This window comes from Sciurus vulgaris (genome assembly GCF_902686455.1).
Source record: "Sciurus vulgaris genome assembly, chromosome: 6".
Classification (NCBI taxonomy): Eukaryota; Metazoa; Chordata; class Mammalia; order Rodentia; family Sciuridae; genus Sciurus; species Sciurus vulgaris.
The window spans coordinates 74661819-74676170 of record NC_136466.1 but is presented as its reverse complement, the minus strand read 5'-3'; the positions used below and the strand labels follow the sequence as shown (position 1 = coordinate 74676170).

Sequence of the window (14352 nt, the reverse complement as noted above, 5' to 3'; positions counted from 1 at the left end):
TTAAATTAAATTTTGGTGATGGTTGCACAGTTTTGCAAAACCATTACCGTATATACATTTTGAACGAATGAACTTTATGGTATGTAAATTATTTATCAGCAAAGGTTTTAAAAAGAAAGTTCATAGCAATAGTGTCTGTATTGTTGGAAATAACCTAAATATCCACCAACAGAACAACAGAAAAATGAACTTGCATAATACTCTGAAAGGTCCACAGCATAAAAATTAATAAATTGTATAAAATAGCATGAATAGAGTAATTTCAAAATCATATTACTGAATAGCCTAATGGACTCACAGAAACACAAAGAATATTTCCATTTGTAGAATTCAAATAGGTAAGATTGAATGAAGTACTTCTTTTCTGACTCTATTACTCACTCAAAAGGGGGAAAATGTCATAATTAACAATTTGCTTATATTATAAAGTCTTTAATTTTTAACATTAAAAACATTTTGCTGTGAAAAGGCCTGTGCTTTGTAGAAATAGATATGATCAATATTTTAATCTTCATTCTGTACTTTATCTTACCCAAATCTTATTTTTAAAAAAAAAGTTAAGTAGAAAAAAATTCTCTTGACATCTGAAACTTAGGCAGGTGAGTAAATTCTAAACATTACAAAAAACATTCCTTAAATATTACAGTGGTGATATTTAAGTCCACATGGTCCCACAGTGTGGCTCACGGGTTAAAAGAATCTGATTGAGTACATCAGGACTTCCATTTCAGTTGGCCATATAAACCTTCCTAGAGCCTCCTAATACTATTCAAGACCTTCTGTTCATAATAGAAACCAGTTGTCAAATAGAAAACCTTTAAACTCTCTTTATTCTAAGGCAGTTTTCCCTTTTCAAAATTCTCTGATCAGATGTTTAAAGTCTAAAGGAAAACAAAGCCATAATAACCCCATTTAGTTTCTTCAGTGGTTGGTTGATGGTTTTATGTGGTATCATCTCTGAGGAGATTCTGATTTAATGAGGCTTAGACATTTGTATATTTTAAAAGGCACTACAAGGAATTTTGAAGAAATCAATGAATTGGAGATTTCTTAATGTCCTAGGTCCAGTTTCAGTTTTATATTGTAAAATAGTTTAACCATGTAAAGCAACTAATTGGCAACATTGGAGTAGTCCTGGGTTGGTCAAGTCTTGAGATCACAAGTCTTGGAAGATAAATACACTTTGCCTGTGATAAGGAGAAAAACTGTATTTTTTCTAGTAAGCAAAGTTGGAATCCCGTCCCATGAGGAAAGTCCAACAGGGGTTGGACACAGTATCAGTAACAAGAATTCATTCCTTAAATAATGTATACTCTTACAGAGAAAATGAGGAATTATGTGATAAGGAGTTCTCATTCCTTAGGCTTATGGTAATATTTTTTTTAGATATGTGTAAACAATCTCTACATAATTACTGGGTCTCAGGTTTTACTCAAAAGTTTTCATGCTTTTCTGTAAAAACAGAAATTAATAATCAAGAGAAAATTATTAAGCTCCAGACTTCTGTTTCTCCAATTTAGTAATGGAGTAATAGTATGATATGTCAAAGACACTTAGAATTAAGGCACAGAGCTGAGCTTGGGACTCAGTGGAAGAGTGCTGGCCTTGCGTGCTTGAGGCCCTGAGTTTGAACTTCAGCACCACACACACACACACATACACACACACACACACACACACACAAACACGGAATTAATGCACAGATTTAACTCAGCGTGCCTTATGTAGTTGTTAAGATAATAGCTATCTCCTACAGATTTCCCAGAAGTGTTAGAAGTCATCTGACATTTTTTTAAATGATTGTCTCATAAAGTCCTTAGATTCCTTTGAAGGGTAGATTTTTCTCTTGGGTTTTCCATGGATGTCACTTCCTGCAGACACATGTTAATGGAAACCGGAAGAACTGCCCAAATGGAGTGTAGAGATGTCACACAGTTGTGCAGGCCTATAGTAAAGAGCTAAACATTTTTTTGTTTTCTGCCTAATTCCACCATAGTCCCACCAGGTTCCTCTCCAGCAGATTGGGTCCACTTCTGATGGTCCTGCTTCTACAAAGCAGCATACTACAATGAGGCTTCCTCTCATTCCCTTATTTCTGCCTGGGGCAGATTTATTGACTCAGCTTTCTTTCTTTAGAAAAGAAGTTATATAAGTAAAACTTTTGTCTGGTTAGGGTGACAAGACCACATTTATCTTAGATTCCTAATATATTTTGAGGGAATGTCTACTAACCATTAAATACTAATCATCAATATGTCTTTTGTTTTTAATCTTCCAAGGAATAAAAAAAATAATACGAGACTGAAAAATTTATGAGAACAATATGTATTTTTTATTCTCCTGAACACAGGTGTTTTTCCCTGCTTAATCCCAAGAGGGTTTCTAAGCTTGCATTTTTCCCTTGACTTGCCTCAAGTGCTTTTAAGTGTAAATATAAAACAAAAACTACTGGAATGACACCTTTTCCTGGTTTTCATGTTCAAAAACATAAAAGTCATAGAAAGAACCACTGGGTTATCTCAGAGAAAGAAAAGAGGGAGGTGAGGGTTTGGGGTGAGGGGAGTAGGAGAAGTTCTCTGAAGAGTGGGAGGACCACAGCTCATCTCCAAAGAATGTAGGCACATGGCCCCGCCCCAAAAGGCAGCTGGCTCTCTGATGTACCTTAAAGGTGACCTGTGGAGGAGAGATGAGCATAGAATACTAAGAACATGTCCTTGGGTGCCCTGGGGAAAGATCCTATGCCCTGTTTTAGCACAGAAGTGACAATGCTGATATGTGGCTTAAGAAATGAGTCAGGAATCAAAACTGAATACCAGAGGAACATAACAATCGGGACTGTGGAGGACCCTAGAACATTTGGGTGCTCAGAGAGGTAGGGAAAGAACCTTCATGATGATTGTAATTGAATTTCTAAGCAGCCCACCTTGAAAGGGAGCCTGGAGAAAATCTGACTCAGAAAAACAAAGGGGATATAACTGTTTCTTACTTACTCAAGTTGTGGAATAAATAGGAAATCTTATATAGTAACAATATTTGATAATAAAATTCTTTGTATGTATGTCATACCTTTGCAGACAGGTATGCACTAATCAGTGAAAACCCCTAATCAGTGCTTTCAATGTAAAGAAAGGTCATCTGTAAAATCATGAAGATATTTGATGCAGTGGCCACAGCAGAAACATGCTCTTGTGTATACAACATGGAGAATGAAATAGAATAAATTACTCTGAGTTATACATAAAAGTCAATCATGGCAATCCAAGATGGCAGACTAGAGGGTGACTGCATCTCCTGTCGCTCCAGAACCCAGGATTCAAGAAGGGGAGGCACTGAGAGACTCGGACTAAAATAGAGCCACTGTGTGAGTCTCCCCTACCGGGTGAAGCTCGGCCCGGGTGGTAGGCCCGGACAGGGGCGGCTTCTCAGAGCAGGGCAGGGCAGCTAGAGTCTTCCCCAGGTAGCCCTGCTCCCTCCGGCGGCAGGCTCCTTCCACACAGCCAGCTTCTTGGAGCAGGCCCCCCAGTGAGAGCCTTTCTTCACAGAACCAGCTCCAAGTCCTGGAGCCAGCGGCGAGCTCTGGCCCTCAGGCACCTTCAGGGACCAGGACGGGGCAGCCAGGGACTTCCCCAAGCAGCCCTGCTCCCCTCGGCGGTAGACTCCATTCATTGCCAGCTTCTCAGAGCAGACCGCCCAGGGAGACCCTTTCCACACAGAGCCAGCTCCAAGCCCTAGAACCAGTAGCTGCTAGGGGCAGCTTTCTTCAGAAGCACTGCATTATCAAGTTCCTCCAAGACTTCAGGCTACTGAAGGCTGGAGGTGATATACTGGAAATCTACAGGGACACTATAAGCCAATAGAGGAAATCTGCAATATCTCAGAGTCCCACTGACATTTGACCAATATGAGAAAACAAGAGAAGAAAATGTCCCAAACAAACCTAGATACTATATCAATAAAACCCAATAACAGCACAGCAGAAGAAATGTTAGAAAGGGAGTTCAGAATGTACATAATTAAAACAATCAGGGAAGCAAACAAGGAGATGAAAGAGCAAATGCATGCATTGAAGGAGGAGATGAAAGAGCAAATGAAGGCATTAAATGATCGCACCAATTCATAGTTAAAAGAGCAAATACAGGAAGGAAGAGATCATTTCAATAAAGCGTTAGAGTTACTGAAAAAAAAAACAAACAAACAGAAATCCTTGAAATGAAGGAAACAATAAACCAAGTTAAAAACTCCATAGAAAGCATAACCAATAGGATAGAACACCTGGAAGACAGAACTTCAGATATTGAAGAAAAAATATTTAATCTTGAAAACAAAGGTGACCAAACAGAGAAGATGGTAAGAAATCATGAACAGAATCTACAAGAATTATGGGATATCATGAAAAGGCCAAATTTAAGAATTATTGGAATTGAGGAAGGCTTAGAGAAAAAAACCAAAGGAATGAACAATCTATTCAATGAAATAATATCAGAAAATTTCCCAAATCTGAAGAATAAATGGAAAACCAAGTACAAGAGGCTTATAGGACTCCAAATATACAAAATTACAACAGACCCACACCAAGGCACATTATAATGAAAATACCTAACATACAAAATAAAGACAGAATTTTAAAGGCCACAAGAGAAAAGAATCAAATTACATTCAGGGGGAAACCAATAAGAATATCATCAGATTTTTCAATCCAGACCCTAAAAGCTGGAAGGGCCTGGAACAACATTTACCAAGCCCTGAAAGAAAACGGATGCCAACCAAGAATCCTATACCCAGCAAAACTTACTTTCAGATTTGATGATGAAATAAGATCCTTCCATGATAAACAAAAGCTAAAGGAATTTACAAAAAGAAAGCTGGCATTACAGAACATTATCAGCAAAATATTCCATGAGGAAGAGATAAAAAACAACAATGCAAATCAGCAACAGGAGGAACTAGCCTAAAGGAATTGTCAAATAAATGAGAAACCAAATCACGTCAAAAAACGAAATGAGTCAAATGACTGGGAATACAAATCATATCACAATGATAACCCTGAATGTTAATGGCCTGAACTCTTCAATCAAAAGACATAGACTGGCAGATTGGATCAAAAAGAAAGATCCAACAATTTGCTGGCTGCAAGAGATGCATCTCATAGAAAGAGATACCCACAGACTAAAGGTGAAAGGATGGGGAAAAAAATACCATGCACATGGACACAGCAAAAAAGCTAGAGTATCCATCCTCATTTCAGATAATGTGGACTTCAAGCCAAAACTAGTCAGAAGGGATAAAGAAGGACATTACATACTGCTTAAGGGAAGCATAAATCAGCAAGATATAACAATCATAAATATCTATGCCCCGAACATTGGCTCATCCATGTACGTCAAACAAATCCTTTTCAATTACAGAAATCAAATAGACCATAACACAATAATACTAGGTGATTTTAACACGCCTCTCTCACCACTGGACAGATCCTCCAAACAAAAATTGAATAAAGAAACCATAGATCTCAATAATACAATCAACAATTTAGACTTAACGGACATATATAGAATATACTATCCAACAAAAAATGAATACACTTTCTTCTCAGCAGCACATGGATCCTTCTCTAAAACAGACCATATTTTATGCCACAAAGTTACTGTTAGCAAATACAAGAATATAGAGATACTACCTTGTACTCTATCAGATAATAATGGATTGAAATTAGAAATAAATGACAGAATAAAAAACAGAAACTTCTCCAATACCTGGAGATTAAATAATACACTATTATATGATGAATGGATAATAGGAGACATCAGGAGGGAAGTTAAAAAATTCTTAGAAGTAAACGAGAACAAAGACACATCATATCAAAATCTCTGGGACACTATTAGAAAGCAGTACTTAGAGGAAGATTTATTTCATGGGGCGAATTCAATAAAAGAAGTAGAAATCAACAAATAAATGACTTAACACTACAGCTGAAAGCCCTAGAAAAAGAAGAGCAGACCAACACCAAAAGGAGTAGAAGACAGGAAATAGTTAAAATCAGAGCCGAAATCAATGAAATTGAAACAAAAGAAACCATCGGAAAAATTAACAAAATAAATAGTTGGTTCTTTGAAAAAATAAACAATAGTTGGTTCTTTGAAAAAATAAACAAAATTGATAAACCCTTTGCCACACTAACAAAGAGAAAGAGGGAGAAAACTCAAATTACTAAAATTCGGAATGAACAAGGAAATATCACAACAGACACGAGTGAAATACAAAACACAATTAGAAGCTATTTTGAAAATCTATACTCCAACAAAACAGAAAACCTCGAAGACATCAACAAGTTTCCAGAGACATATGAATTACCTAAACTGAACAAGGAGGACATACACAATTTAAATAGACCAATTTCAAGTACTGAAATTGAAGAGGTCATCAAAAGCCTACCATCAAAGAAAAGTCCGGGACCAGATGGGTTCTCAGCCGAGTTCTACAAAACCTTTAATGAAAAGCTCATTCCAATACTCCTCAAAGTATTCCATAAAATAGAAGAGAAGGGAACCCTCCCAAACTCATTCTATGAAGCCAATATCACCCTGATACCTAAACCAGACAGAGACATATGAAGGAAAGAAAATTTCAGACCAATATCTTTAATGAACATCGACACAAAAATTCTCAACAAAATTTTAGTAAATTGCATACAAAAATATATTAAAAAGATAGTGCACCACAATCAAGTGGGTTTTATCCCAGGGATGCAAGGTTGGTTCAACATCTGGAAATCAATAAATGTCATTCACCATATCAACAGACTAAAAGTTAAGAATCACATGATTATTTCAATAGATGCAGAAAAAGCTTTCGATAAAATACAGCACCCCTTCATGCTCAAAACACTAGAAAAAATTGGGTAGTGGGAACATTCCTTAACATTGTAAAGGCCATCTACGCTAAGCCCATGGCCAATATCATTCTAAATGGTGAAAAACTGAAAGCATTCCCCATAAAAACTGGAACAAGGCAGGGATGCCTTCTTTCACCACTTCTATTCAACATTGTTCTTGAGACTCTAGCCAGAGCAATTAGACAAACCAAAGAAATTAAAAGGATACAAATAGGAAAAGAAGAACTCAAAATATCCCTTTTCGCTGATGACATGATTATATATTTAGAGGAACCTGGAAATTCCACCAGAAAACTTTTAGAACTCATAAGTGAATTCACTAAAGTAGCAGGTTACAAGATCAATGCTCATAAATCCAATGCATTTTTATACATAAGTTATGAATCTTCAGAAAGAGAAGTTAGGAAAACTTCCCCATTCACAATAGCATCGAAAAAAATAAAATATTTGGGCATCAATCTCACAAAAGAGGTGAAAGACCTCTACAATGAGAACTACAGAACACTAAAGAAAGAAATTAAAGAACACCTTAGAAGATGGAAAGATCTCCCATGTTCTTGGATAGGAAGAATTAATATTGTCAAAATGGCCATACTACCAAAAGTGTTATACAGATTCAATGCAATTCCAATTAAAATCCCAATGAAGTACCTTACAGAAATAGAGCAAGCAATTATGAAATTCACCTGGAAGAATAAGAAACCCAGAATAGCTAAAGCAATCCTCAGTAGAAAGAGCAAAGCAGGGGGTAATGAAGCAATACCAGATCTTCAACTCTACTACAAAGCAATAGTAACAAAAACGGCATGGTATTGGTACCAAAACAGACAGGTAGATCAATGGTACAGAATAGAGGACATGGACACAAACCCAAATCAATACAATTTTCTCATACTAAACAAAGGGGCCAAAAATATGCAATGGAGAAAAGATAGCCTCTTCAACAAATGGTGCTGGGAAAACTGGAAATCCATATGCAACAGAATGAAACTAAACCCCTATCTCTCACCCTGCTCAAAACTCAACTCAAAATGGATCAAGGACCTCGGAATCAGACCAGAGACCCTGCATCTTATAGAAGAAAAAGTAGGTCCAAACCTTCAACTTGTTGGCTTAGGATCAGACTTCCTTAACAGAACTCCCATAGCCCAAGAAATAAAAGCAAGAATCAACAACTGGGATAGATTCAAACTAAAAAGCTTTCTCTCAGCAAAGGAAACTATCAGTAATGTGAAGAGAGAGCCTACAGAGTGGGAGAATATCTTTGCCACTCATACTTCAGATAGAGCACTAATTTCCAGAATCCATAAAGAACTCAAAAAACTCTACACCAAGAATACAAATAATCCAATCGACAAATGGGCTAAGGAAATGAACAGACACTTCACAGAAGATGTACAAGCAATCAACAGATATATGAAAAAATGTTCAACATCTCTAGTAATAAGAGAAATGCAAATCAAAACTACCCTAAGATTCCATCTCACCCCAATTAGAATGGTGATCATCAAGAACACAAGCAACAATAGGTGTTGGCGAGGATGTGGGGAAAAAGGTACACTCATACATTTCTGGTGGGGTTGCAAATTAGTGCAGTCACTCTGGCAAGCAGTGTGGAGATTCCTCAGAAAGCTTGGAATGGAACCACCATTTGACACAGCTATTCCACTCCTTGGCCTATACCCAAAGGACTTAAAATCAGCATACTACAGAGATACAGTCATATCAATGTTCATTGCTGCTCAATTCACGATAGCAAGATTGTGGAACCAACCTAGATGTCCTTCAATTGATGAATGGATAAAAGAAACTGTGGCATATATAGACAATGGAATATTACTCCTCCATAAAGAATGATAAAATTATGTCATTTGCAGGCAAACGGATGAAATTGGAGAATATCATGCTAAGTGAGATAAGCCAATCTCAAAAAAACAATGTGCGAATGATCCCCCTGATAAGCGGATGAGGACATATAATGGGGGGTGGGAGGGGTTAGCGTTAGGGTTAGGGTTAGGTTTAGGGTTAGGGTTAAAGAGGGTGGCAAGAATGAAGGAAGGAAGGACTGTATAGAGGAAAAGAGGGGTGGGAGGGGTGTGGGGAAGGAAAAAAAATAACAGAATGAATCAAAGAACATTACCCTATGTAAATTTATGATTACACAAATGGTATGCTTTGACTCCATGTACAAACAGAGAAACCACATGTATCCCATTTGTTTACAATAAAAAAAATAGTCAATCACTTCTTCTCAACTCACAGTGAAATATAACCAAAAAGAAATGAAAAATAGGCTGCAATTATGACTTGCCTAGCATATATGAGGCACTGGGTTCAATCCTCAACACCACATAAAAAAGTAAATAAATAAAAAATAAAGGTATAAAAAAAGATGAACAAAATGAGGGGCTAACATTATTCAACTTTAAAGGAAAAAAAAGAAATGAAATATAAAAATGACAGATCCCCAATTCTAAAAGTATCTTTGAATGATACCTGATGAAGATATAATGTATACTTACCATGTATACTTAGCAAGTATATAATGTATACTTACGCACTGTGCAAACATGATTCAAGTATGTTTTCCTCCTTCTTTTGAATAAAGAACTTAAAGTGTTTTAAGAATATTTGGTGATTGCACATTTACTTTCATAAAGAAAGCTGTAAATATATCTACTCTTTTATACACCCCCTGGATTCCTCTCTCACCCTCTTGCATCTTATTCTCTTCCCATTTTTACTTAAATTTTTCAATTGAGTAAACCTTAAGTTCTAAATACAAGACTTTCAAAAATATTTTCCTTTTTCTACAGTAAGCTAACTTTGCACCAGGTGGGCTGCCCAAACCCACTCCACAGGAATAGAAAGAATTCTCCCACAACTTTATCCTGAACTAATCCTTCACTGAAAAAGGAGTACATGTAGATTCACAGTATTTTCAGTTCTCTAAGAAGCCTATGTGTATGAGATGAATTATCACTCACATATGCCATCTCTCACTTGTATGGAGCCAAAAGGCTGACTTCCAAACAATTGCCAACTCCACAGAGCACTTCCCACGACTTGACACCAAGCGCCACCTATAGGTTAGAATTAGAACACATAATTGTAAGTCAGACTAATGAGTAACCAGGGACTGTCCCTGGAAAGAAAACAAAGGACTATTCCTGATTCTATGCAGAAGACCCTAGGCTTGACATACATTGTTGAGGCACATACCAAAAATGCATAAGCCCCTAAATTTCATGATTGGATTTTTTTACAACTTTGCCTGCTCAGTAGCCTCTGAGACATCAGTGAGGTAGACTCTGTGGCAGCACAATTCAGTCACCAAAAGAAAGATTGTAAAAGGTATTTGCTACTTAAAATGGTATGCTTTGGGGGGTTTTCAAGATGGTGGACTAGAGGGTGGCTGCATTTCATGTTGCTCCAGGACTCAGGATTCAAAAAAGGAGATATAGAGACACTTGGGACTAACTCAAAGCAGCCAGGTGAGTATCTCCCATTGGGGAGGCGTCCCAGGTGGGGCAGTAGTCCCGGAACACAGGGAACTTTGTGAAGTAGAGCTGCCCGGGGAGACACCCCTCCCCCCATTGGAGCAGTGAACTTGGACAACTGGGAGCATCGTAGAGGAGGCCGCTCAGCACAGTGCTTGGACTCAGAGCAACCACTGGGGCTCCGGGGGGCTGCCCAGAGGAGGAGCTGCAAGGAGAGCTGTTTGGACTCAGAGCGACCACCCCTGAACACCGGGGCCTGCCCGGAGGAGGAGGAGGAGGAGCACGGCCACTTGGACTCGGAGCAACTGCACCAGAGCTGCAGGCAGTTGCCAGAGGAGGAGCTGCGCGGTGAGCTGTTTGGACTAAAAGCCACCACTCCAGAACACCAGGGCCTGCCCTGAGGAGGAGGAGGAGGAACATGGCGGGTCACTTGGACTTGGAGTGACTGCGCCAGAGCTACAGGCAATAGCCAGAGGAGGAGCTATGCAGCAAGCTGTTTGGACTCAGAGCTACCGCTTCTGAACACCAGGGACCGGCCCGGAGGAGGAGGAGGAGTGCGGCGGGTCGCTTGAACTTGAGTGACTGCATTAGAGCTCCAGGAGGTTGCTCAGAGGAAGAGGCGAGTGGTGAGTTTTTTGGACTCAAAATGACCACTCCTGAACACCGGGGGACTGCCTGGAGGAGGAGTGCGGTGGGTCGCTTGGTCTCGAGCAGCCACACCAGAGCTCCGGGGGGCTGCCCGGAGGAGGCATGAGGTGAGTCGCTTGGACTCAGAGCAACTCAGAGCAACCGCTCTTGAATACCCCGGGGACTGCCCAGAGGAGAAGGAGGAATGGGGCGGGTCACATGGACTCGGAGTGACTGCCCAGGGCTATGGGCGGTTGGCGGGAGGAGGAGGCGCGCAGTGAGTTGCTTGGTCTCCTAATGACCGCTCCGGAACACCAGGCAGCTGTCTGGAGGAAGAGGCGTGCGGCAGGTCGCTGGGTCTTGGAGGGATGGTACGGGGCTCCAGGTGGCTGCTCAGAGGAGGGGCCACATAGCCAGGCAATTAGGTGCAGAGCAGGGTCCCAGGACCTAGGAGGCTTCTTGATGGAAGAGCCGCACAGAGACGTGCTTAGGGGTGGAGCAAAGGTTCCAGGACTGTGGGCAGATTCTCTGAGGAGAGGCAGCCTAAGGAGACTCGTCTGCAAAGGGCGAGGCTCCCAGGCCCAGGAGGTAGGTCCGGGCCCCTGGGAACGTTACAGAGGAAGGCAGCCCAGCCCAGGCGGTAGTTGTAGATTGAGGGGAACCCCTAGGAGGGGAACTGACCAGCGAGACCTCCCCACTGGGTGAGTCTTCCCTGCTCGGTGAGGTTTTCCCACAGACGGTAAAACCAGAGACACAGTCCCAAACAGGCCTTGCCTCAGCCCGCACCCTAGTTCCCCTTTGGATGACCATTGGTCAACAAGTGGAGGCACCTCTGCCCACTAACAGGGAATATACCCCATCTGAAGGCCACCACCCCTAGAGAGACAGCTTCTTTGTGGAGCACCGCACTATCAACTTCCTCCAAGACTTCAGCCTACTGAAGGCTAAGAGGGGATTTACTAGAAATCTTCAGGGACATTGTAATAGAGGAAATCTGTAGTATCTCAGCGATCCACTGATACCTGAACAATATGAGAAAACAAGGTAAGAGAATGCCCCAAACAAATCTAGATGTTACATCAATACAACCCAATGACAGCATGGCAGAAGAAAGAAAAGGAGTTCAGAATGTACATAATTAAGATGATCAGTCTTCGAAATTTTCTATTTTGTTGGAGTATAGATTTTCAAAATAGCTTCTAATTATGTTTTGTATTTCCATCCTGTCTGTTGTGATATTTTCTAGAGACATATGAATTGCCTAAACTGAATGAGGAGGACATAAACAATTTAAATAGACCAATTTCAAGTACTGAAATAGAAGAAGTCATCAAAAGCCTACCAACAAAGAAAAGTCCGGGACCAGATGGGTTCTCAGCCAAGTTCTACAAAACCTTTAAGGAAGAGCTCATTCCAATACTTCTCAAAGTATTCCATAAAATAGAAGAGGAGGGAACCCTCCCAAACTCATTCTATGAAGCCAATATCACACTGATACCTAAACCAGACAGAGACTCATCAAGGAAAGAAAATTTCAGACCAATATCCTTAATGAACATCGACGCAAAAATTCTCAACAAAATTTTAGCAAATCGCATACAAAAACATATTAAAAAGATAGTGCACCATGATCAAGTGGGTTTCATCCCAGGGATGCAAGGTTGGTTCAACATCAGGAAATCAATAAACGTAATTCACCATATTAATAGACTTAAAGTCAAGAATCACATGATTATTTCAATAGATGCAGAAAAAGCATTTGATAAAATACAGCACCCCTTCATGCTCAAAACACTAGAAAAAATAGGGATAGTGGGAACATTCCTTAACATTGTAAAGGCCATTTATGCTAAGCCCATGGCTAATATCATTCTAAATGGTGAGAAACTGAAAGCATTCCCCCTAAAAACTGGAACAAGGCAGGGATGCCCTCTTTCACCACTCCTATTCAACATCGTTCTTGAGACTCTGGCCAGAGCAATTAGACAAACCAAAGAAATTAAAGGGATACGAATTGGGAAAGAAGAACTCAAACTATCCCTGTTCGCTGATGACATGATTATATATTTAGAGGAACCTGGAAATTCCACCAGAAAACTCTTAGAACTCATAAGTGAATTCAGTAAAGTAGCAGGTTACAAGATCAATGCCCATAAATCCAACGCATTTTTATACCTAAGTGATGAATCTTCAGAAAAAGAAATTAGGAAAACTACCCCATTCACAATAGCCTCGAAAAAAATAAAATACTTGGGAATCAATCTCACAAAAGAGGTGAAAGACCTCTACAATGAGAACTATACAACACTAAAGAAAGAAATTAAAGAACACCTTAGAAGATGGAAAGATCTTCCATGTTCTTGGATAGGAAGAATTAATATTGTCAAAATGGCCATACTACCTAAAGTGCTATACAAATTCAATGCAATTCCAATTAAAATCCCAATGACGTACCTTACAGAAATAGAGCAAGCAATTATGAAATTCATCTGGAAGAATAAGAAACCCAGAATAGCTAAAGCAATACTTAGCAGGAAGAGTGAAACAGGGGGTATTGCAATACCAGATCTTCAACTCTACTACAAAGCAATAGTAACAAAAACGGCATGGTATTGGTACCAAAACAGACAGGTAGATCAATGGTACAGAATAGAGGACACGGACACAAACCCAAATAAATACAATTTTCTCATACTAGACAAAGGGGCCAAAAATATGCAATGGAGAAAAGATAGCCTCTTCAACAAATGGTGCTGGGAGAATTGGAAATCCATATGCAACAGAATGAAACTAAACCCATATCTCTCACCATGCACGAAACTAAACTCAAAATGGATTAAGGACCTCGGAATCAGACCAGAGACCCTGCAGATTATAGAAGAAAAAGTAGGTCCAAATCTTCACCTTGTTGGTCTAGGACCAGACTTCCTTAACAGGACTCCCATAGCACAAGAAATAAAAGCTAGAATCAACCACTGGGATAGATTCAAACTAAAAAGCTTTCTCTCAGCAAAGGAAACTATCAGCAATGCGAAGAAAGAGCCTACAGAGTGGGAGAATATCTTTGCCAATCATACTTCAGATAGAGCACTAATCTCCAGAATCTATAAAGAACTCAAAAAACTCTACTCCAAGAATTCAAATAGTCCAGTCAACAAATGGGCTAAGGAAATGAATAGACACTTCACAGAAGAAGATCTACAAGCAATCAACAAACATATGGAAAAATGTTCAACATCTCTAGTAATAAGAGAAATGCAAATCAAAACCACCCTAAGATTCCATCTCACCCCAATTAGAATGGCAATTATCAAGAATACGAGCAACAACAGG

At 39.5% G+C, this 14352-nt stretch overlaps 1 long non-coding RNA gene across 1 annotated transcript in view; it reads right to left on the bottom strand.

Moving 5' to 3' along the window:
* LOC306663162 overlaps positions 1-14352 on the bottom strand; it is a 78497-nt gene that overhangs the window by 1256 nt on the left and 62889 nt on the right. Inside the window, exon 3 of the long non-coding RNA XR_013764382.1 lies at positions 9880-9975. This is a non-coding gene — a long non-coding RNA (uncharacterized lncRNA). The remainder of the gene's footprint in view (positions 1-9879; positions 9976-14352) is intronic.